The sequence below is a fragment of the Sturnira hondurensis genome, unplaced genomic scaffold, assembly GCF_014824575.4.
Source record: "Sturnira hondurensis isolate 20B ecotype Veracruz unplaced genomic scaffold, ASM1482457v3 Scaffold0022566, whole genome shotgun sequence".
In the NCBI taxonomy this organism is placed as follows: domain Eukaryota; kingdom Metazoa; phylum Chordata; class Mammalia; order Chiroptera; family Phyllostomidae; genus Sturnira; species Sturnira hondurensis.
Window position 1 is genome coordinate 2,768,519 of NW_028095197.1, and position 21,988 is coordinate 2,790,506.

Here is a 21,988-nt window from a genome sequence, read left to right on the forward strand (position 1 = left end):
TGTGAAAGGGTCTTTTGTGCTTGAGACACAGGATGCATGAGGACAGAGGGGTCAAGTGATGTCCAGGGAGACTTACCAAGGATGGACAACAGAAAAGGAAGGGCAAGATCAGGGTAGCCTGGTGTAGACTTGTTCTCATAGGCTGCCTGGAGAGGGGTTTTGTCAACTTCATGAGCTATTGTGGGTTGAATGTAGGGTTCCAGCCCTCCTCAGAACAGGTGTCTAGTTCTCAGTGGTGAGAAATAGAGAATTAAGACACAGGCCAGAGACCTGGATAAGGAAGCCATAGTCTAACTCCAGGTAAGAACCTGGAGTGTGGATGAGCTGCCAGAGAATAAGGAAGAGAGAGCTTTGGGGACAAACAAAACTGTGGAGGAGGAGGTGTAGAAATGGCCAGATTGAGGACAGAGAGGCCTGATAGCCTGGCAAGGAAATCCAGAGAGTAGAGAAATTTAGAAGTAGGGTGTTATCACTAGCACTGAAGTCCTCAGCTGGGTCAGCTGGACGAAGCTGGAGAAAGAGCCACTGAAACTTGTGTAGAAGGCCTTCCTGGTGGCCCTCAGGGGCTTTGCAGAGGAGTGGCAGCGCTGAGAGGCCAAGATCCAAGCAAGGTGAAGAAAGGTTAGGTTGTGACATGGCAGGAGCTGAAGTGTCTACCTCTCATTTACCACAGGAGAGGGGCAGAAGAAGCAAGGAGACTAGCAGGGATACAGGGAGCAGCTGCTGACTGTCACTAGGTATACCCTGAAGGTATGGTCACTAGGAGGACCAGCTTCAATCGAGTAGACTGAAATTGCTGAGCTGTTGGGGAACAGACAGAAATCTCAGTGAGGTGAACTGAATTCACTGTATCTGTGCCAGATCCTGATAGTCCAGCGCTGAGTGTAAGAAAGCAGAATGTCTTGCTGACCTGGCCCTCAGAGGCAGGTATCTGCGCGTCCAGCAACTGAAAATGCTGACACTCAGGATTTGGTCTAGAGATAGCAGAGAAAGACAAGTTTGGGTCACAGGTCCTCTGATGTTTGACCTGGAATCATGGGGTCAGAGGCTTCCTAGTACAGCTTCTTTGGGGAAATTGAGACCCAGAGTGAGCCTTGGACTTGCCAAGATCAGCCTAGAGCTAGTGGCAGACTTAAATCCATGAGGTCTTTCCTGCTCCTGCACACATTTCCCTGCATGTATCCCTACCGCTGTCTTCCTTATCTCTTTGCCCTACTGCTGTGCTCTTTCTTGCCCTCTGGCCACAGAGATTATCAGTCAAGCTCATTGTAACCCTAAACTTTTTTACCTCTTTTCCATCTTTCTGCCTATAACAGCACTTACTACTCTCCTCCCAGGGCACTTTTAGGTGGTTGGTGAACAAAATAGGTTATGTATTAGGATGGCAATGAATGGAGTGGATATGACATTTTATTTCTTCCAGGCAATACAGTCACAATTTTAATGTGGGTCTCCCCGCAGTGCATAGACAGATTCTTGGTCTCCAAACCTAACTGGCCTATGTGCCAATCTCAATGCTCTATCGGACAAAATTTTTAGCTAGAAAAAATGATGTCAAGCAAACTTTTAGTTACAAATTAAGTGCTTAAGTATTTTCTTTGCATCACTTCTTTAATAAATTTCTAAGGGAGACTAGTCATCAGCACCACAAAAGAGGCAAAAATTATATATCTTTCTAAGGCAGATATTCAGCTGATAATGGATTAAATTTCCCCTGGGCATTCTAAGCAGTGTTTGAAAGAAAACTGGGCTCTCTTCCTGAGCATTTTCACAGAAGTTTTCTCATTTTGCACCAAGACATAGAGATGCAAATTACTGGCTTGGGCAAAGGAGAGAGGAGGGAGTTGAATAGACCATAAAAAGAATCCATTAATGATTTAGAAGACTACTTAATTTCCCTACCCTTGTAACAGAGAAACGGAGCTTGATCAATATTCTCAAGGTCACTGTTGATATTTGCTAAGTCAGCTGGTCTTTTTTAGAGTTTTGAAAATCATCTCCTGTATCCACTCTGATGGATTTTCATAGATTCAGTGCAGGGAGTTAGGTTTTGAATGTGGCCAATGAGATTTTGAAGGAGGGCGTGTGGGTATACATGGAGTGGGGGGGGATCTGAAGTGACATCTACAGTAGAGTTTCAAGACTTTAAAGACTAATTTAGTTCAGGGCTCAGTGCGTTGAGTACTGGCCTGTGAACCAAAGGGTTGCCAGTTTGATTCCCAATCAGGACACATGCCTGGGTCGTAGGTCAGGTCCCTAGTGGGGGGTGGGGTGTGTGAGAAGCAATCACATATTGATGTTTCTCTTCCTCTCTTTTTTCCTCCCTTTGCTTCTCTCTAAAAATGAATAAATAAAATCTTAAAAAAAGACTAATTTAGTTCAAGATATAATCTAAGGAATCAAGAGACAAACTCCCCTTATGATTGCCAATTTGCACTGAGAAGGGAATTATGGTCACTAAAATGATCCCTTGCTATTATGTGGTTTTATTCATGAATGTGTTTCCTCTTCAAGTATTTTTGTGTGATATTTTAGTTAGCTCTTTCTTTTTAAATGTGACATTGCCTTCTTGGAATTTGCCTAATAGTGTCTTATCACATTCTGTTTATTTTATTTAGTGTTTATTGGCTAAGTTGAGCCTTTTAGAGTAAAGAGTCTCTGATTTACTAATATTAATGCAGGTTTTTCACCTCTTTCACTGACTGGAATAAGTATAATGCTCTCTTGGAATCTTCTGGAAAGAGCTTTGATAATTGTACAACCCCAGATTCAAAATGGTGACTGACAGATGAAAGGGAGCCTGCCCCATGACCCTCATCCCTCCAAAAGATTGGCTCCTTTTGATCATCTCATTATTTGAGTCCTTTGACTAGACTATCAAGATGAACTCTTAGAGTTAACTGCCTTTGCCCTAATATTTAGTTATATTTGTTTATGCCTCAACCAGCCAAGAATAAGGAAAAAAGAAAAAAAAGAACGACTATCTGTCCGCAACGTTCCCAAGCAAACCTTGGTTGCATGCATAATAAAGGCTGATGGAGCCCAAGGTGGTAATGGTCTTTTTAAAAAGTTCATCTCCAGAGTTGTTTTGGTTGTTGACGTATCAGTGGTAGACTCCTTGAAAAGTTCCAGAGAACATGTGTGGTTTCCAGTCAAAATACCATGCAAATATTTTCGAATGTTTTCTTGACCATGGTATTTCTTCTCTACACATTGCCCTTAGAATGGTATTTTGTTATTTATGTTGAAAAAAAATCAGGTGGAAGAATTCTTTTTCTGACTGGCTTTTGCAGTCCTCTGAGGCAGCACCCTAGAGATGACAATCTCATATTTTGGAGAGAAAGGCTTCTTTTTTAGAATTGTTTCTGAGTTGGAAAGGTATTGTCTAAAGTACAACTCAAGCTTGAAAAATGTCTAGACTCTTTTGACATATGTAGTCACCGGGAGTGTGGTAAAACAACAAGAAATGGTTTCGTTTTCAGATGGGAATTTATTCCTTTTAAGCTTGTCAGTGAGCAGGCGGGCATTTGATGTGGGGGGAGTCTCTTTGCCCTTTGATTCCCCAGCCTGGGAAGAGAGAGTAATTTTTATTCCCATTTCCCATCATGGAACCAGGAAGAGAAAATCTAATTGTGCTTTTACTCCAATGCTGCTGAATTCTCCTCCTAGTCTCAAGTATGAACCAGGCAGCAATTCCACTGTGGAATATTATGAGAAGAGTTAATTATAACTGTTTAATTAGGCAGATCCCAATTTTCAGTAGATCATGACCTTTTGTACATTAAAGAAGAGAGACACTTCACATTTTTATTCAATTGGCATTTGGTTAATACATTTCAATCAAATTTTGAGAGCTGATTATGAAAGAATGTTGTCCCGTTCATAAAATGCTGCTAGTAAAATAAAAAATACCAGTGTTGTTCTTGTCATTTTCTAGCTCCCTGATGTCAATTTTAGTTTATTAAATGGGCATTCAGTATAAAATAGCATTGAAAAAGCACTGGCCAATCAGTGACATTCAGATTCAAATCCCTTCTTGGCCCAGCTATGATTATCCTTGACCAACAACAACAATACTAGTACTAATAATGCCAGTTGCCGAGCAATTATTAGTTTGAACCGTACAAAGTGGTCATTTGTAGGCTCAAAAAGAGGTCAAATACAGGCATTTGCGTGTGGTCCATATGGTTCAGCCTAATACATGTGCTAAGTCCGCATACTCCAAGCTTTATAGATACCTTATTTCATTCTTTCTACCCATTTTTAAAGAAAATGTAATTATCATCATGTATACATGAGAGCAGAGCTTCACCCAAGGTTAAAAAAGTTGTTCTAGGTCACAAATTAGTAAGGTAAAGCATTAAACTCTGGGCTTTATTTAAAAAATGATTTTTAGATTACATTTATTAAAGTGATGTTGGTTAGTAAAATTACACGAGTTTGCAGTGTACAATTCTATAATGCATAATCTGTATGTTGCCTTACGTGTTCACCATCCAAAGCCAAATCTGCTTCTATCACCATGTATTTGACTCCCTTTACTGCCCTCCCATCCCCCTTTCCCTCCAGTAACTTGAAAAAGTCAAGGACCATATGATTTCACTCATATGTGACTTATCTTTTGACCTCAGTGTTCTATAGATTTCCTATAAAGTAACCATTCTATAACTGCCCTGAGCCTTGATTTCCTCTTCTGTAAACAGGGAGAGCAGACATGTCATGAGGATTTGAACTGACACAAGTGGAATGCTTCCCATGGTGTCCATTCTGTAGTGATGCTTAATAATGTGTAGCTGGTCAATGGTGTGGGCAAAATGTGCATAGTGAGGCAATAAAGGGAGGCAGCTGGTGTGCGTGCATGTGTGTGTGTGTCTCTGTCCGTGGGACTGTTACGAGCTCTCTTCCTTATTTACAGTCACTGCTTGTACAAACTGCAGTGATTTGAGTCTAACATTTGCACATGTATTTCGCCCACTTTGCTATTTTCAAAACAAAAGAGAATTGGGCGAATATACCCTATTGAGAACAGAGGTGTCTGTGACAAATTGGCTTAATTGAAAACAACTAAAAAAAAACCTTCCAGCGTATGGGTGGTTGGGGGGAGGGTACCAAATTAGCCACGGCGAATCTAAGTGGAGGATGTTCATTGCCATAGGCATGACCTAAATTGCAGAGTGTGAATCATTATGAAAGTACTACTATTTCTGCTCTGCTAATTGAGAGACAGCATTTTTCACACGGTGAAGTTGGGGATGGTGTGTGTGGCTATGTGTCCCACAAATGCCATGCTGCCTTAGGCCTATTTGTTTGCCCTAGGTGTTGGTTTTCCCAGTCACAAACACAGATAATAATTTTGTGAAGTAATGTTCTGAATGTTTTTTCCCAGAAGACATTTGACATGCAGTATTTATGTAAGTTGCTTATCTTCTCAGTTTTCTCACGTGAGATATGAGAAAACACACTTTAAATGAGCTAAAGTATGCAAGGTGCCTCATGCAGTCAGTCGCAGGAGAAATGTTAGTTACCTCTTTTTGCCTTTTCTCTTCCACACACAGACCTTTTTAATTACAGTTGAGGAGGATATGTATTATCTAAGGAGGGGCATTGTCAGTTGAATCTAATATTAACTAACCTGGATTTCTCTTTCCCATGTCTTGATCAGATACATAGGCATCTCCCTGTTATTGATGCGTTGCTATTTTGCTGTGTTTGGTGAGAAGATGAAACCTCAGTAAGGGAATATGGGTAGTCAGAAGCATAATCTCATGAAATCAATGCTTGGAGAAGATCAAACTTCCTTCTAGTCCAGGATTGAGCAACATCTATGGATTTTATCTTCATCTTCCTAAACTAACTTTATACTTTGAGATCTCAGCTCTGCTGTAGTTCATGCATCTGAATGTAGTTCATGCCACTCGGGGAAGGGACCGGCAGGAGCCCACCAACTAGCAGCCTCCCCCTGGCCTCTGCTTGGTCCTTGGTCCTAAGTGTTGGCCTCTGCCCTGGTGCCTCCACTCCTGACATTCTGAGTCTTGCTGTTGCCCCAAGTGTGAGGTCTACCTAGGCTGTTCTGTGTCACCCTTATTCCAACAGCTGTCTTCATACCCAGTGACAGCCTTGGCCACTTCTGTGCCTCTCTGGGGGTGCACAGGCACTTATGGATGTTCTTGGTCACCACTATGGGTTCTTGGGGGACAAGAGAACCATGTAGGGCCATCATGCACACAGGCACAAGTTAAGTGCCATGCCATCTTACTGCTTTCTTGGGCACTGGAAACTGGGGACATGTGGGACAGTTGCTACCTAGAATTCTTAGAACAAGCAGCCACAATCTCTTCTCAACTGTCCAATCCTCAGATGTCAAAGGGAGTCTATTGGTTCTTCTCAACTTTAGAATTTGGCCTGAGGGGTTGGCCAGCCTCAGCACCTCCTCCTCAATGCCTGACTCACTGGGTTATATACTCATAGGGCATCTCCTCTCTGCTCAGTTCTCCTCTCCTGGATCCTCCAAAGTTTCCTTATCTTCTTGCTCATGCAACTGAGTGCACCTTCGCTCTCTCAGGGTCATTTCTCTGACCCTTTCAGAGGCATGGGGGATGTTTGGCTGCTTCCCATGGCTCTCTGAGGCCGCAGGTATGGCTGTCCTTAGCGCATTTCTGCCCTGGCTCTCTACCCAGCCCCATGTTATCCTAACATGGGCCATTGCACAGAAGTCCGGGCACCACAACAGTGTTGCAGTGTGACTTGAAAGCTGATTACTCTTCTTCGGTAGTAGTTAAGGCTGTTTAGTTTAGAGTCAGTCTCTTCCTCTCCTTTTCTCTCTCTCTTTCTCCCTGACACCCTCAGAGTAAAAGAAATAAGCCTAAAGCCTCCTTGAATTGTGTCCCTAGGATTGAATCCGTTGCAACAATAAACAAAATAAACAACCACTTAAACAGATAGAAATTTGTTTTACACGACAAGAATTCCTGGATCCAAGGCTATCCTGGTGACCTCACGATGCCATCAAGGGACACTGACTGCTTACTCCTTTCTCTTCTGCTATTTTTAGCAAGTAGGCCTCTTCCTCATGTGTGTGACCTTGCGGTGTCAAGGTGGCTGCACTTCCTGCAGATGTCAAATCGACATTCCAAGTAGAAAGAAGAAAGAAGGGCAATGCCACTTTCTCTGATCAGGTTTTGCCTTTTAATTCAAGAAGAGAGGACCCTGCTCTTTCTGGACTTCTAGCTATATCTCTGTGGACATAATTATGTCACGTGCCCGTGATTAGCCTCAAAGGACACTGGGAAATCAGATCTATTGGCTTTCTCCCTCAAAGATAGAAGAAGAAAGGGAAGAGGGGGTTGGGGATGGATTTTGAATAACCAATCCATAATCTTGGCCAAAGGTCAAACAGAGGACCCTAGAAAAAAAGCAGGAACGCTGTTTCAGAGATGGTATTGATCTGCGATGCCATAAGATTAGAATTTACAGAGCTTTTCTGAAAGTTCAAAACTCTTAAAAAAAAGATAGTTCAAAAAATCTGGCTGATCAGGTCATTAAATTTAATGAGGAATTGGTTTGGTGGAGTGTTTGGGCATTTTCTGTGAACAAAGGAAGTACCAGATTAATTAATAGTGGAAACAAGACGGGCTGGTAGGAATTGCGTTTCACTGTCTTAGGGAACAAACTTCTTAATTCCTTTAGAAGAAATTTCATGAAAACAGTTGATGAATTATATAATTTTAAATTCTTTTCTTTTGGGTAAGTCTGAATTACCCCCTACTTGAACAAGCTGGAAATGTTTTATTGGCTTAATTTCAATTCCTATATGTATATGAAAGGAATAAAACTGCATTTCTTTAAATATATTTCTTAATTTAGAGCTTTCATTAATTCATGCTGGCTTTTTTTCCTCATGTACAATAAATTAGATTCTACTGCATATCAATCATATTCTGGTAAGAATATTGAAACAGTATGAATGCTCATTTAAGGAGGAGGCTTAAGCTGAAGAATGGAAAAGGAAATAAGGTAAAGACAATATTAAGCAGACAATGGCATTAATCAAAGGTCAACAAACTATAGCCCATGGATTAAACCTGACCTGCCGTCCGTTTTTATGAATAAAGTTTTATTGGAACACTGCCAGCTCATTCCTTTACGTAGTATATGGCTGTTTTTGTGGTATAGCAGCAGAGTGAGTAGCTGCGACAGACTGTGTGGCCCACAGAGTTGAAAATATTTACTCTCTGGCCCTTCACAGAAGAAGTTTGCCAGCCTCTGCATGAACAGTCCTGGGTGATTCTGTGATAGCTGAGCACGGGGACTGGGTTCCATTTCCCTTCCATGTGGACAACAATTTAATGTTAGGTAGAGATAAAGTAAAATAAAGTAAAATACAATATGTGGTTATGTCAACAGAAATGCATTCAGGACTCCCAGACCAGAGCTGTTTGTTTTCACATCAAAAACAGCTGGTCCCATTTCTGTCGTTGGCTTCCGCCTGTCTTGCGGAATGTTCTCACCATGTTGACATGTCACTCCACTCTGAGTTTGTAGCCAGCACAGCCCTGTGGGCTCTGAGTCGGCCCTTTGCTGGCTCTGTGCTATCGAGCAAGTCACTCAAGCTCTTGGAAACTTATCTTCCTTCTTCTCAGATGAGAGGGTGAGACTATAGTGTGTGGACTGCTGGGTCTCCACGTTCCTTTCTTGACTAGAGTTCTCTGATTCAGCGACAACATGGATTAGTTCTTATTTGAAACAGGAACATTTATTTTTTAAATTGTAATCTCAGCACTGAATTGTCTTTTCCATTTGGGGCATGTGTTGTCCCAGGTGTCCAGTAAATCAGATATATATCATTAAACATTTGCAACTCTTTTTGAAAATAAAACATTATCAATTTTAAGGGGACAAAAGTGGAGAGCTAGAGTTTTCAGGTGATGAAAATAGCTGCTATTTAATGAACATGTTTTACATGCCCCAAATTAAGTGCTATCATTAGTCCCATTTCACAGATGAGGACACCGAGGCAACTTGCCCAAGTTGGCACAGTCATCGTACTTTCTAGCTTCAAAGTCCATTCTGTCAACCACTGTTCTTTCTACCTCATGGAGGGTCAGACACAGACGCCATTCTCCACCTTCACGGCAATTAGGGGGAAACATGTATGAGAGATGCCGGTCAGAGTTCTTAGAAATTATGGATACTTAGAAATTAGAACAAGAAATTTTTTATTCTAAATAAAAAAATTTATTAGAATTTTTTAGAATATTTTTTATTCTCCAAAAACCTACTTTGTGCCATCAACATCATCCTTAGAGGCACCTTTCTCAGCCTCCTTTTCTAAGTCAGATCAAAACATTTTAACACAATAGTTGAGGCAATACAGGTTGGAAACTGGGTCATTTTTGTGAAATTACCCTTCTTTGCCAAAATCATTTTTAAATTCTTTCTCAGAATTAAAAAAAAATAAGCAAACAAGCCATGTGGAACAATCTGTGGCAGATGGTTATTTCGGCTCTAGGTGAGTTTGTCATTATACTCTGGGACAGAGCAATGATTGTTTTGGATAATCATCTGTTATTTTAGCGCACTGCCAGGTAGGAACTGTTGTAGCTATATGATGGTTTAGGATGGGGATTTTTTTCCTCCTAGAGATTATCCAATAAAGTATCTCCATTTGAATTCTGTATGTTAGATGTCATGTCGCTTAGTATCAACCAGACGTCTAACAGTTTGCTTAGAGGTGAGGGAGGTGAGATGAAAATAAAGTTAAGGCACAAGTTGGTCCTCTTCTCCAGGTTTAGCTCCCCCTGGAAAATACAAAAAACAGCAGCCAAATCATGGTGTTCATCACCAGCCCAAGTCTCTAATTAATTAATTTTATGTTAATTAAGTTTATAATTATATAGTAAAACATTACTTTCTCCCTCCAGAAATTGACTGGATCTTCTGAAGGGGCTCTGTGACTGTAATTTAGGTGCAATTAGCCAGTTAAATTTAGTTAGGGTTTGGTTCATTTAGCTGCTGCTGGAAGATGCTGGGTTAGAGGAAATCAGCAACACCTCAGAAGCAACTCTGGCTGGAGGACCTGAGACTAGAGGCTCTCCTCTGGCTTTGGGGCAGCTTGTTCAGGTGTCTAAGACAATTGCAAGCTGGAATTCTATCAAGATGTGGTTTCATGATTACTATGTATATCCCTCAGTAGTGGAAATGTAGATTCCTATAACTTTGGATAAAGGCAAAATCCTTTCACCAAAAGTTTTGTTGTGGCTGTGGCCTTGGAACTGGACTCATGGAATGGTTCTCAGACATTTTCACCATGGGTGTGAAATCTGCCACACTGGCCAGACTTCAGACTCAGAGTGATGCTACCAGCACTCTGCCACCATTACGGTATAGAAAGACATCTTATCTACTGAACATGGTAAAAGAGCGCAAGTGACCACACTGAGGATCTGATAGCTGGGGTTCCACTGCATCCCCAGAGCTTCAAACTCTCATTTGGGGTCACCCTTTTTCTAAGACTGAAGATGGAGTTTTTAAGCAAAGTTATTTACTGTTACTTTTTACTTCTTCATGCATGACAAAGAATCTATTTAGACTTATGATTGAAAATGCAGTTGAAAGTAATTATTTGCAGTGGCTGCTGGGGTGCGGGATTGGAATTCACTGCCCATGACTGTGAATGGAAGTCTGGGATGTGCTGAGATGTGATTATTCTCGTGCATAAGACAAGAGCACCCCAGCAACACCCCAGTCATTTGTGTAGCAAGGGTTCATGTACTTTAGAGTCCTCTTGGTTCCTGAAGCATTTCCTTCTTGGTGGCTAACAGAGGTCTTTGATTTGGAAAGGAAGCTCAAGAGTTTTTGTTGTGAAGTTTTGAGCTGAGTTGCACAGGATCATTTTTCTTTTTTTACACTTTGGTGTCCTGTCATCATAATGGGAGGTTGTTTATTACTGTGTGATTAATGAGTGAAACATGTACATATGTCAAGCAAAATACGACCACTTAGCCCCTTCCTTCCTTTATGTTTTCATCTATAAAATGGAAGGACTAATCTCTTTTCACTTCACATATGCAAATGACAGTCCCCTGCACAAAAGACGTATGTGATATACACCTGAAGCCAGATTTTTATAAATTTCTATATTTCTCTTGCTCACATTATCTAATAATATTTTTAGAAATGGTATATTTTCTATTCTGTTTGACACTGAGCTTCAATGTTCTTCATCTCTAGTTGTATAAAAATAGAGTAATAAATAAAAAAACACAGAAACACAGATTGGGAGGGAGAGAACTTTTCATAAATGAAGTACAACTCAAATTAAGTTTTTAATAGGACACCCTATCAGTATCTCAATCTAGAAAACAGCTTCCACTTGATAAATAAAAAATAATGAAGTCAGCATATATCTTGGCTCTTCTCAATTCATAGGAGAAAATAGTAATAGTTGGAAATGAGAGAAGGACCCACACATGGACAAAATGAGACAGATGAGGGGAGAGAGAAAAAGTGAGATTGAGAGATATCCTCCCAAGAGAGACATTTTGGTGACCCAGAAAAACAAAACAGGAAGATGGATCATTGGGAAATGAAAGAGAGAAACATTCAGTTACACTATTCTGGAACAAGGCAAGCATTTATGAAGGTATATTTCAATCTTGTGAGCTTTAAGAATGTTGTCACTAATTGCTTTACATTTTTTAGAAGACTGTAGACAGAGGGGAAGGGAGGGAGAAGGAGAGGGAGAGAAACATCAATGTGCGGCTGCCTCTTACATGCCCCCTACTGGGGACCTGGCCTGCAACCCCGGCATGTGGCCTGACTGGGAATTGAATCAGCTGCCTTTTGCTTCATTGGCTGGCACTCAGTCCACTGAGCCATACCAGCCAGGGCTTAATTGGTTTAAATTTATATTGCAAATTCATAATAGAGTCCTAAATAGGCTCAATGAAGGTAAATTAAGGTCACATTTTATTTATGGGTTACAGTTCATTGTCGTGAACATTTTTTTCTAAGTCATACATATTTGGTAAAATGCGCAAGTATCTTTAATGAGAAGGAACACTCCAATTGTATTTTTTTAAAAATCAATAGGCTACTTTGGAATTTCTAAGGTTTGACACTTTGTCTAAATGTTAGTAGACATGATGCTAGCAACTCCCCTGAGCTGAGGAACCCGTATATGGCATGGGCAGTATTAGGTGCTCATGTTAATTCTAGTATTCACAAAATGCCAGCTATTTTTTTCACTTCCATTTTAGAGTTGGGTAACAGGTTTAGAGAGGTCCCCTGACTCGGCTAGAACTACAGGGCTCAGAAGGGACAGGGGCAGGATCCAAACTCAAGTCTATCTGGCTTCAGACTGCTTTTTGCTGTCTAGCCAGCCAGCAGCCATCAGGCATTGCCATGGAAATGAATCCTTCAAAACACAATTGTCAAGGAGGATAAATAAATATGTGGGACGATTGTACTTATTAAAATTCTAATTCCAATGGGAGCTGTAAGTGAAGTTCTAGGATCTTGCATAGTTAAACAATGGATGGTAAATGACCATAATTATAAAGAAAGAAATACTGATTTATAATCTCGTCATCCTGTTATGCACATGTAATTATACTGTCTTTTTATCTGTGTGGCATTTAAAATTTCTTACTGCTTTCACATGAGGAAATGTGTGCATCCATCACATCTTTGAATGCCTCTTGTGCTTATGTAAAAGGCGATTCTGTTGTGAGCTAAGAACGTGTGTAGGGTTACAAGGTAAGTAGCCTTTCCCTTTCAATCACTTTGATGTAGCAAAGAACTTGCTGTAGGTTTTGGAAAGCTTTTCTTAAAGGAATTTCAGATATTTGCATACATTAAATTTTCATTTAAAATATCTAGAATGCATTGTTTTCTCAGTGTCTTGGTGCTGGTTGATTCCTGGCATGGCTGTCATATTTCTTAACCAAGCTGTTATATTTGATATGCCATATTTGCCATGCATACTTTACTTTAAAAGGAAAGTGTGTGTGTGTGTGTGTGTGTGTGTGTGTGTGTGAAAGGCATGCTTTTAAGAACCCAGAGTTTTCAGTTTTCTTTATGTATAAATTGTACAAGAACCAAAGAATTATGAAGGGACTTGCTGTGTTCCCACATGTAAGGGTCAAGGAGTATAAAAAATCTTAACCGTCTTTCAGAAAGAGGTTTTGCTGTGTTATTCAGCACTGAGGTTGTTATTCAGCTGTCCTGAGACACTGTTGAGGTGTAAGGATAGTGAGGTGTGATGGCATAGCAGCACAGGCTTTTTCTAAAGTGAGCTCTTGGAGCAAATAAAAATGTCACTAACAGCAGAGGCTTCTAGAACGGTGGGGTTAATTTAAGTCAAGTTGGGGGGTCTGAGGCAGCCTCAGTATGAATGCATATAAGACTGTGACCCTGAAGTCAACTTCACACATTGCAAGTTTCCTGTTGAGAATAGAGGAAGCTCTTTGATTAACTGAGGAGTTTTGAAATAGGTCACTGGCTACTCCCAAGGAGCATGCATAGCAATTGTCTCTGGTGCCAGAATCCTGAGGATTCCACTTTTTGTTGGAACACTTTTGGAGTGTAGATTCTGTTCCTGGTGGTGTGAGTGGGTCGGTACTCTTCCAGACTGCTAAGCAATTTTGGAGTATGCCCTTATGAGCTTTGGAAGGGTAAGGGATATTCATTGGGGTGTGAGTTAGATTCATTTCTGCAGAGTCTGGGACTTTAAATTAGAGTCCCATCTGGGATTTTAAATGTTGCTTTATAGAGCAGTGTCAGGTAATGTCCCAGGTAGACTGACTGGGTGGATAAACCACCATTTCAACCCACATTTCCCATCACATCTCAGATTCTGTGGAGGACAGTCACTTTTTAATTCTTGTTCTAGTGAGGTACCTTCTGATAATGGTAGGCCTACTGCTAGTGGTTGTCCTGGGTAAAAGGCACCAGAGAAGGACATGTTTGGGTGAAGGATTTCCTTTCTGCCCCATAATCTTCACCTGTCTTTGAGTTTGGGCACATTCACTTCTCTGGATAAGAGGATGAATACCAAGAAACAGGACCTTGAATAGCATCCTTTCATTCAACATCATTTTGTTATAACATTGATGAGAAAAAAGAATCCATTCCCAGCTGGGGTCACTGTCTGGACACTCTTGACCCTGAACTGGAGTAAGCTGTTTAGAAAAATTATTATCTTGTTTGTTTTCATTAATCTTTTTACATGTATATATAGCTTATACTTATTTCATTGTTTAATATAAAGAAGTGTTTTGGGTCTTTCCTTAGAAGTTTCGTAATGTTTTCATGACCAGAAATACACCATAGGAACTTAACTCATTTAGATAAATTGGCCTGTGGTAAAATTGGTTTCATTATATGTTGTTTCACTTAAAGTCACAGTTTCCAAGAACCTGTTGATGGAGTTTAGTGAGGACTTACTGTATGTTTGCAGCCAGGCAGCTTCCTGCTCATGCCTGCAGCAGCCATGGAAGCACACCTGCGACCCACTGTGGCCTGGAGCAGGACCCTGGACAGCGCGAGGCAGTCTCATTACTTGTGGAGGCTGGGCAGTGAGGAGGAGGCCAGGGATGAGGGAGAGAAAACCATTGCAGGGCTGGGCAGTGATTGCATGATCGAGACTCCTTGTAAAGCTGGAGCTAAGTCCTCAGAATGTGGACTTCGGCAGTTTCCCTTCTGTGCCTGGTTGTAGGATGGCAGCCTACCTTCTAAGGTGTCCATGGCCCCACCGAACACAGGCCTTGCTTTTTGTTACTGCTCTTGGGTGATTCCTTGTTTATCCTAGTCAGTTCACTGCAGTTATCAACCCCACCTATCTTTGTTTTGCATTCTGGAATACTCGGTGCTTATCTAAGGTTTCATTATCTTGTGCAAGTAGGTAGTTTAAACTGAAAAGAACAGATACTATACTTGATCTTAGCCAAAGGCCAAGAAGCAGTTGTGCTCATAGGTAATTTAAATGGAGGTGAGATTTATAAGGTGCCTCCATTCCAGTGAAGGTAATTTCTTTGACACTCCATCCGCTTAATTGGAAGCATTAGTGGATCTGACTTTTCAGCTTTGCAGCGGCGGGCAGGGACACTATGCTCACTAACCTCCCTCCCCCTCCCCCGTGTTGCTTTCTTAGCAAGTATCTTAAATGTTAATGATCTTCAGACTCTAACTCTCAAGTATTATTTAGAGTGACTAATGAAAAAGTAGTGGTCCAGGACAATTTTATTTTTACCCACTCTCTTTTTTTCTAGGATCAGCTAAAGACTTGTAGTCCTGCTCTGAGGCCTTATTATCTCTATGGTCACTCTCCAATAATTGTCACTTTTTTTTTACATGCTTGAGGTCTTCCAAATGTATCAACAGCAACTACTTTCTCTTTAAGTCCTCCTTCTTCTCTTGCCTTTCCTTCTTCTATCTCCCTCTTTCATCTTTACCATTACCGCCATCAGCATCATCGTTATCATCATGGTCATCAGAGTGGCACTGGCTGATCCGTGCCCATTTGTTTTCTCTTGCTTGTTTTATAGATTATTAGCTTTTCTACAAATTTATTCCCAGATCCATTTTGGTCTGTGCACCATGCGGTACATTCTGAGATAACGGTAGGCTTTCTGCTAGTGGTTGTCCTGGGTAAAAGGCACCAGCGAGGCACCAAAGGTCTGTGCTCTGTCAGCCACAATTGAGCAGAGCCAAGCAACTTCCACTGTGTGTGCTTGAAGTTCTTGCAGGTTTTACATTAGTTACAGATGAATTGAGCAATAGGTTTTATGTCATTTGTTCCCTATTTGGTTACTGTTGGTTCTAGTATTCTGGCTTCATATACTCAGAAGAATCACTGGCTAGAGTATTTTGGCAGAAACAAATCTAGACACAAATCTTTATCAGCAGCAACAACAAGAGTGCTCTTCTACAATGAAATTTGTAGTGCCAGGCTTATGTGTACTATATGCTGAGCCACTGGTGAGCCTCCCTGATCTGGGAATTGTGAAACAATGTCTTGAAGAAGGTGTTATTTCATGTTGCATAGAGCTACACCACAGATTTTGCTATGCATATTCATTGAAGTAAGCCAGAGGCTAGACACACCCACAGGAGAATACTACATTGATTTGGATATCTCAGTGTGGTTGCTATGAAAGCCTTTTGAATGTCTTAATACCCCTCAAGTCATGAACTCCATGGTATTTTTCTTACCCCATTACATTATTTGTAGGCAACTCCACAGGTAGAGGCAATGGCATCAGTCTTTGGATGTACTGCCCATTCCATGCAAAGTCCCTGACAGGGCAGTGGTTGAGCCCTTGGACACTTGTCATCAGGCCCTGCTGATTCATCATATCCTCCTTAGAATCCCCTAATTTTAATTGTGCAATGGCTTTGGCTTTCCTTACGCATCTGAGCTTTGCTAAGAACTTTGTGTTTTTTGCCTTGATCTTTGGCTCATAACTAAACTTCATTTTGCAAAGTCAAACTAGAGCTTTCACAGCCTTGCTGACCATCTTCAGCCATTTATTTCTAGTTTCTATCTTCAGCTAACAAATGGACACCCACTTTCCTCATCTCACTCCCACAGCCACTGTATTTGATCATCATGAGAATTAAAGTAAACTCAGTTTGTCACCTTTTCTCCAGTAGCTTCAAATGCCTCAGGAAGCACACACTCACTGGGTGTCCACGTGCCTAACTTTGTAACCTTCAATATACTTCTGAGGAAATATTTAATTCTGCGCAGCAGCTTTGAAGTGATCTGACTAACCCTGTTACCAATGAAAAACAATAGATTCTACACTGTATTGCACCCTCCCTCCCATTTTGGTTCTGCCGTTGAGCACATCACGATTGTCCAATAAAACTCAAAGTTTAGACATTACTATTCTGAAACGTAAGATGCATTCAGCCCTTGGTATTGTGCAAGGCAGAGTAGGGCACATAAGACTTGTAGATTTGTTCTCTCTGCCCTTCTGTGGCTTACAGTCTGGGATGCAGGAAGTAAAAAGAAAAGAAATACAAGTTTTCAAAAGGTTTGAAAGAAGGCTATGTGAATGAATGGAAGAGAATGCCCTAGAAGTTAAGAGGCCCATGAACTAAATACTCATAGGAGACCTCTTTTGCACTGGACCTTCAAGAATGGTCAAGGTTTCTATAAGGAGAGATCACTTGGTAGATGGAGATCTTAGAAGAAGACATGGTGTATGTACAAAGCCCATCCTTAGGAAGCAAAAAGGGTGTCTTAAAGATGGTTAAGGAACTTGTAGAATCAACACAGAGAAGGAAGCACCAGGACCTAAACTCATAATTTGGGGAATTTCTGCTGACACCATTTCAGCACTCCCTTCTCCCACTGACCCAACTCTGGGTACCGTAAATCAGGAAAAGAGCACACGTCTATTTTTCAGGTCACTGGCACTGTGGGCTGTGTCGCCTGTCCAGGCAGGATCTCCAATTAATCCAGAGTCATGTGGCACCTTCCACTGGCAAGAGTTCTTTGTACCAAGGTCCAGTCAAAGTCTCTCCTGCTTTCCAGGCCACTCGGCCAAAGGGAGCGCCCCAAAGCCGCGTGGGCCTCTTCTACCAAAGCTGCAGGGGTCCGCACTCCACCACAAGCACCTGTCTTTCTTCTTCACCTGGCCGCAGGGATCTCCATTCTGGCAAAACTGCATGTTTTTCCCTTTCACCTGGGAAAGAGGGGGTCTGCACTCTGCCAAAACCACATGGCTCTCTCTTTCATGACTGCAAGAAGGGGTCCTAACTCTGTTGAAACCGTGTGGCTCTCTCTTTCTGGCTACAGGGGTGTACATCCTGCCCCAAACCACGTAGCTTTCTCCTTCACCTCGCCAAGAGGGGGGTCCTTACTCTGCTAAAGCCACATGGCTCTCCCTCCAATGGCTGCTGCCTCTGCCTTCTTCCAAAACAGCGTGGCTCTCCCTTTTCACCTGGGCAAGTATGGGCCCATGCCCTAGAGCCAGTCCATTCCAAGCTCTCACGCAGGCACTGTCTCAGAGCATCAGCCCCCAGTTACATCCTGGATAGAAGCCAATCACTTCTCCCTGGCTCAAAACTTGGCCACAGCTATTTAACATATCTATGAAACAGGTTAAAGGTTATAGATATGTTAAATGACCATTCCAGAGGTTAGCTGCAAAACTGTTGCTATGCAAAACAACTCTCAGTGGCCCTGCTCCATTTGTCCCTTCCCCCAACTGACACCTAGGGGTGGGGGGTGAGGACATCTTAATAATATGTCTCTCCAATATTCCTATACACTTTAAGTTCTGGACACCATTCCAAATCTATTTTGCCCCCCCCCCCCTTTGGCTGTATCCTGTATCAATTTCATTCAGGTGACCTTAGACATATCACCATGGCCATGTGGATTGAGTGAGTCCCCTATAGAACAGAAAAGGCATGACAGTAATAGCTCATTGGTGCAAGAACCAACAGATACTAAATGTCCCCCAAATGTAAAATCAGGACAAGTAGTGCTGAAATAGAGCAGAATTGCACCTAGCTCAAGTCCCACTTTGCGATGGAAAACAAAAACATTTTGCACCTACTATTGTTCAGGCACCTAATGTTATGAGAACACAAGAGCTTATCCTTTGATTTTACCTAGTAAACATTTTCCAGAAGGCTCAAGGAGCATTTGTTTTGCTCTCCAATGAAGGTCAGCCACTCTACTGTCACCTCAGGCACCACACCGGCTTCCAAGAGGTCCCCTGCCAATCAGACACCCAAGTTGGCAGTTTTCTACTTGAAGTCTCCAAATAACAAATGTGGTAAGATTGGCTTTTTCAGATAGCAGCTGCATCTTTCTTCTTTTCCCTTCGCTTCCTTTCAGACTCAGCAGTTTTCCTTTTTGCTCCAGATAAATTGCTGTTAATTTAAATGTACTGCAGATCCTTGCCATTTTATGGCTGATTGCTTCTGAGTAATAGGAGGAAAATGTGGGCACGTTTGAATGTAAATACATCTTAATGAGTCGGAAGCCGATGATAAAGAAAGCACAGTGCTTCTTTGGTGACCTTCAGTGCCCTCAGCCCTTCCCTTTGAAGAGGTCAGTGAGCAGATCTGAAATCAGCAAATAGCAGGGACTGAGTTTTAGGATATACATCCCGGCTTTTCTTCTCTGCTTTCAACTTCACCTCGTGTTTTCAGACAGCATCTCCTTTATCTCATTCTGATTTAGCTCAGCTAGTAGAAGCAGCGGTGGCAAAGTTTCTCCAAGGTTGTTTTTGATAAAGGAGCTGTTCTCACAATAAGTACCATGCACCATCGGAATGCTGCAAATGCTTCAGAATGTCACATTGTCAAAATAGCTATATTTCAGGCTCAGAAGCTAGACAGCTCGTTTGGCTGCTAAACCCACAAGATGTTCAGCCATTTGTTGTGGTCTAAAAACTTTCCCCCTCACCAGCAGAAAATAATTATCTATTGTTTTATATCATTTTGTGTCCCCTCTTTTGAGTTTTCTTATAACGTAAGAGGGTAAAAGTCATGAGATCCTGGTAGGTAGGTGGGGGCCCCGATTGAATTTGACCGCTGATCCCTGACAAATATGAAGCCTTGGGTACATTTCCTTATAAAAAGATCAAATCTTTAAATCAAACTCATTTTTCAGTATATGGTGGTGGATCTTCAGTGCATCGACAGTCTGTGGAGCTCAAAGGTGCGGAGAGGAGGCTGACTTGCTGTCCTTGAGCTGCAGGGAGGTGGCAATGACAGTTTGCATGCAGATACTGCGCATTGCTTCTCTGTGTGACAGGATGGTTTTCCTCATAAGGAAGACATTGCCTGTGTTTCTGTGGTGGCTTCGCTCATTTTTTACCACAAGGGTGCACGGAGCCAAGGTATGCTTCTTTGAGAAGGATGTGTCACAAAAGGCAAAGCAGAAGGGAGTGGAAGAGTGGACATCAATTTAAATAGGGGCACATGCCCCTTGTTCCCTGAGTGCATGGCAGTCCGGAAGAGCTGGTGTCTAGCAAAGCAAATTGCTTCCCAACTGTAATATTAAAGAGCCTGGAGGAGCACTGGGGAGGAAATTGTCAAATAGAAGCCAAGGAGAAGTGGCCTGGCTCCTGCTATACACACATTGACATCAGTGAACTCTTAGAGTTCATGTGCCAAATGCCCAGGATCTAGTATATTGCATCAACAAATCTTTTTTGTTTGGGGGTGACGTCTTCTTTTTGTATCACCAAGTTTCTCCTGTTTTTATTGGCAAACTTGACATCCCCGTATTAATCCTATTGTTTCAGTGGGAAGGGATTTGAGAATCACCCTTTCAAAACCTGATGAAAGAATTAAAGGGTTTGGTTGGTTCATTTGGCACGATTGTCCCACATGCCATAGCGCCCTCAAAACTGGTGCAGCCTATGTCTGTCTGTCTGGAGGCTGAACTTTTAAAAAGACAGTAGGAAGAGTTATGAAGGAGAAGTAATCAGTGCCCCTGTGCACCTCCTAAGTTCTTAGTGCTTTGTGGCTGTTCAAATCCAAAAACCCTGTTTGACGTCCATACTGAGTCCTCTTCCCGAGACTAGGAAGGGCAGGAGACAGAAATGCCATGAAGACGAGGCTCTGTAATGTTATTGTAAATGATGATGCAGCTTGGTGGGGGTAATTACAGCTCTGCAGGCAGATGCCACCAGCACTTGGCAGACCAGACACCAGGTTGAGGGAGACCGAGAGTCTGGAGGGGTTGTTCAGAAGCGCCTTTCAAAGCTGAACTTGAAAACTTCTGGGTGGTTTCTACCATGACATGATCTATTTTGTCACTTGTGAATCTGATGAAGATTCATGCAAATTACACGTAGAATTATATGTAACAGGGGAATCTTCCCTGTTCCTGCTGGGTTCTTATGGGCAAGCTGGAAGGGAGTTTGTCCTCCGTGCACAGGGACATGGCGTTGTGGCCACGGAATCCAAGTTCCTGGCTCAGAATTTGACCTCCATCACTTACCAGTGTCAGACTTCAAGCTACTTCACTCTCTGGGCCCCGGTTTTCTCACCCCTAAAGAGGAAGCGATAATAGAACCTTTTTTAATAGAGCGATTATGAAATTAAAAGAGCTACTTTGGACATAGAACTTAGAAGAGAGCCTGGCACAAAACTAGATTAGCTGGTCTTTATTGTTGTGAGTTGTTTGCTCAGCTTTCTCCAGCTGTGGGGCAATGAAGTACTTGCGGTCGAGGAACTTCATTTTCTTTATTTTTGTGTCATCTATTACAGTGTCTGTGATTTGGCCTGTATTCAGTAAATGTTTGTAGAGTTAATGCATACTAAGTATTACATATAATATGTTTTGTATATATTATATGTAAAATGCATACATATAAGCTATATGTCTTATTTATGATATTTAAGATATGTACAGCATATTACATGCCATGTGTTATATATCATATGTGATATAATGGATATTATATCTCTCTATATGTGTGTGTCATATATATGCTGTGGTGCTTGATTCATTTCAGGTAATTAATTTATTATTTATTGACTATTAGGATTCCTGGAAAAAAATCTAAACCTCTGTGTGGTTCAGTAATTCACCCGTTAAGTGCATCCAATTCTCTGGTTTGGTTGCTGAGTAATGTATCATTTATTTTAGAAATAACTTGATTAAATTAGATGGGGAAAGAGAATTAGGATTATGGTTGATATTTCTTGTTGGGTTTTGTTGGTTTTCCCTATACATGAAAATTCTCCAGGGGTCATCTTGATTATTCAGATTTCTCCTACTTAAAATATGAATGTAATATGTGATACCGTTGTGGGTGGAGCTGTGGGCAGAATTCTTTGTTTCTTTCCCATGTCCCATGTGCCATGCAAAATCGGTTTTGAGTTTAAAGCGAAGTTGCTCAGTAATGAGATGCACATTTTCTCCCCATTTCTGTTTTGTTATTGCATATCACTTTATGTTTTAAAGCATATTCCATGTTGTGACTTAATTTGGATGTTTATTTATTACATT

General features: G+C 41.5%; 1 protein-coding gene and 1 pseudogene across 5 annotated transcripts in view; one reads left to right on the forward strand and one right to left on the reverse strand.

Moving 5' to 3' along the window:
* NTRK2 (neurotrophic receptor tyrosine kinase 2) overlaps positions 1 to 21,988 on the forward strand; it is a 319,680-nt gene that overhangs the window by 108,091 nt on the left and 189,601 nt on the right. The window lies entirely within an intron of this gene.
* LOC118979899 (uncharacterized) lies at positions 14,842 to 14,963 on the reverse strand (annotated as a pseudogene).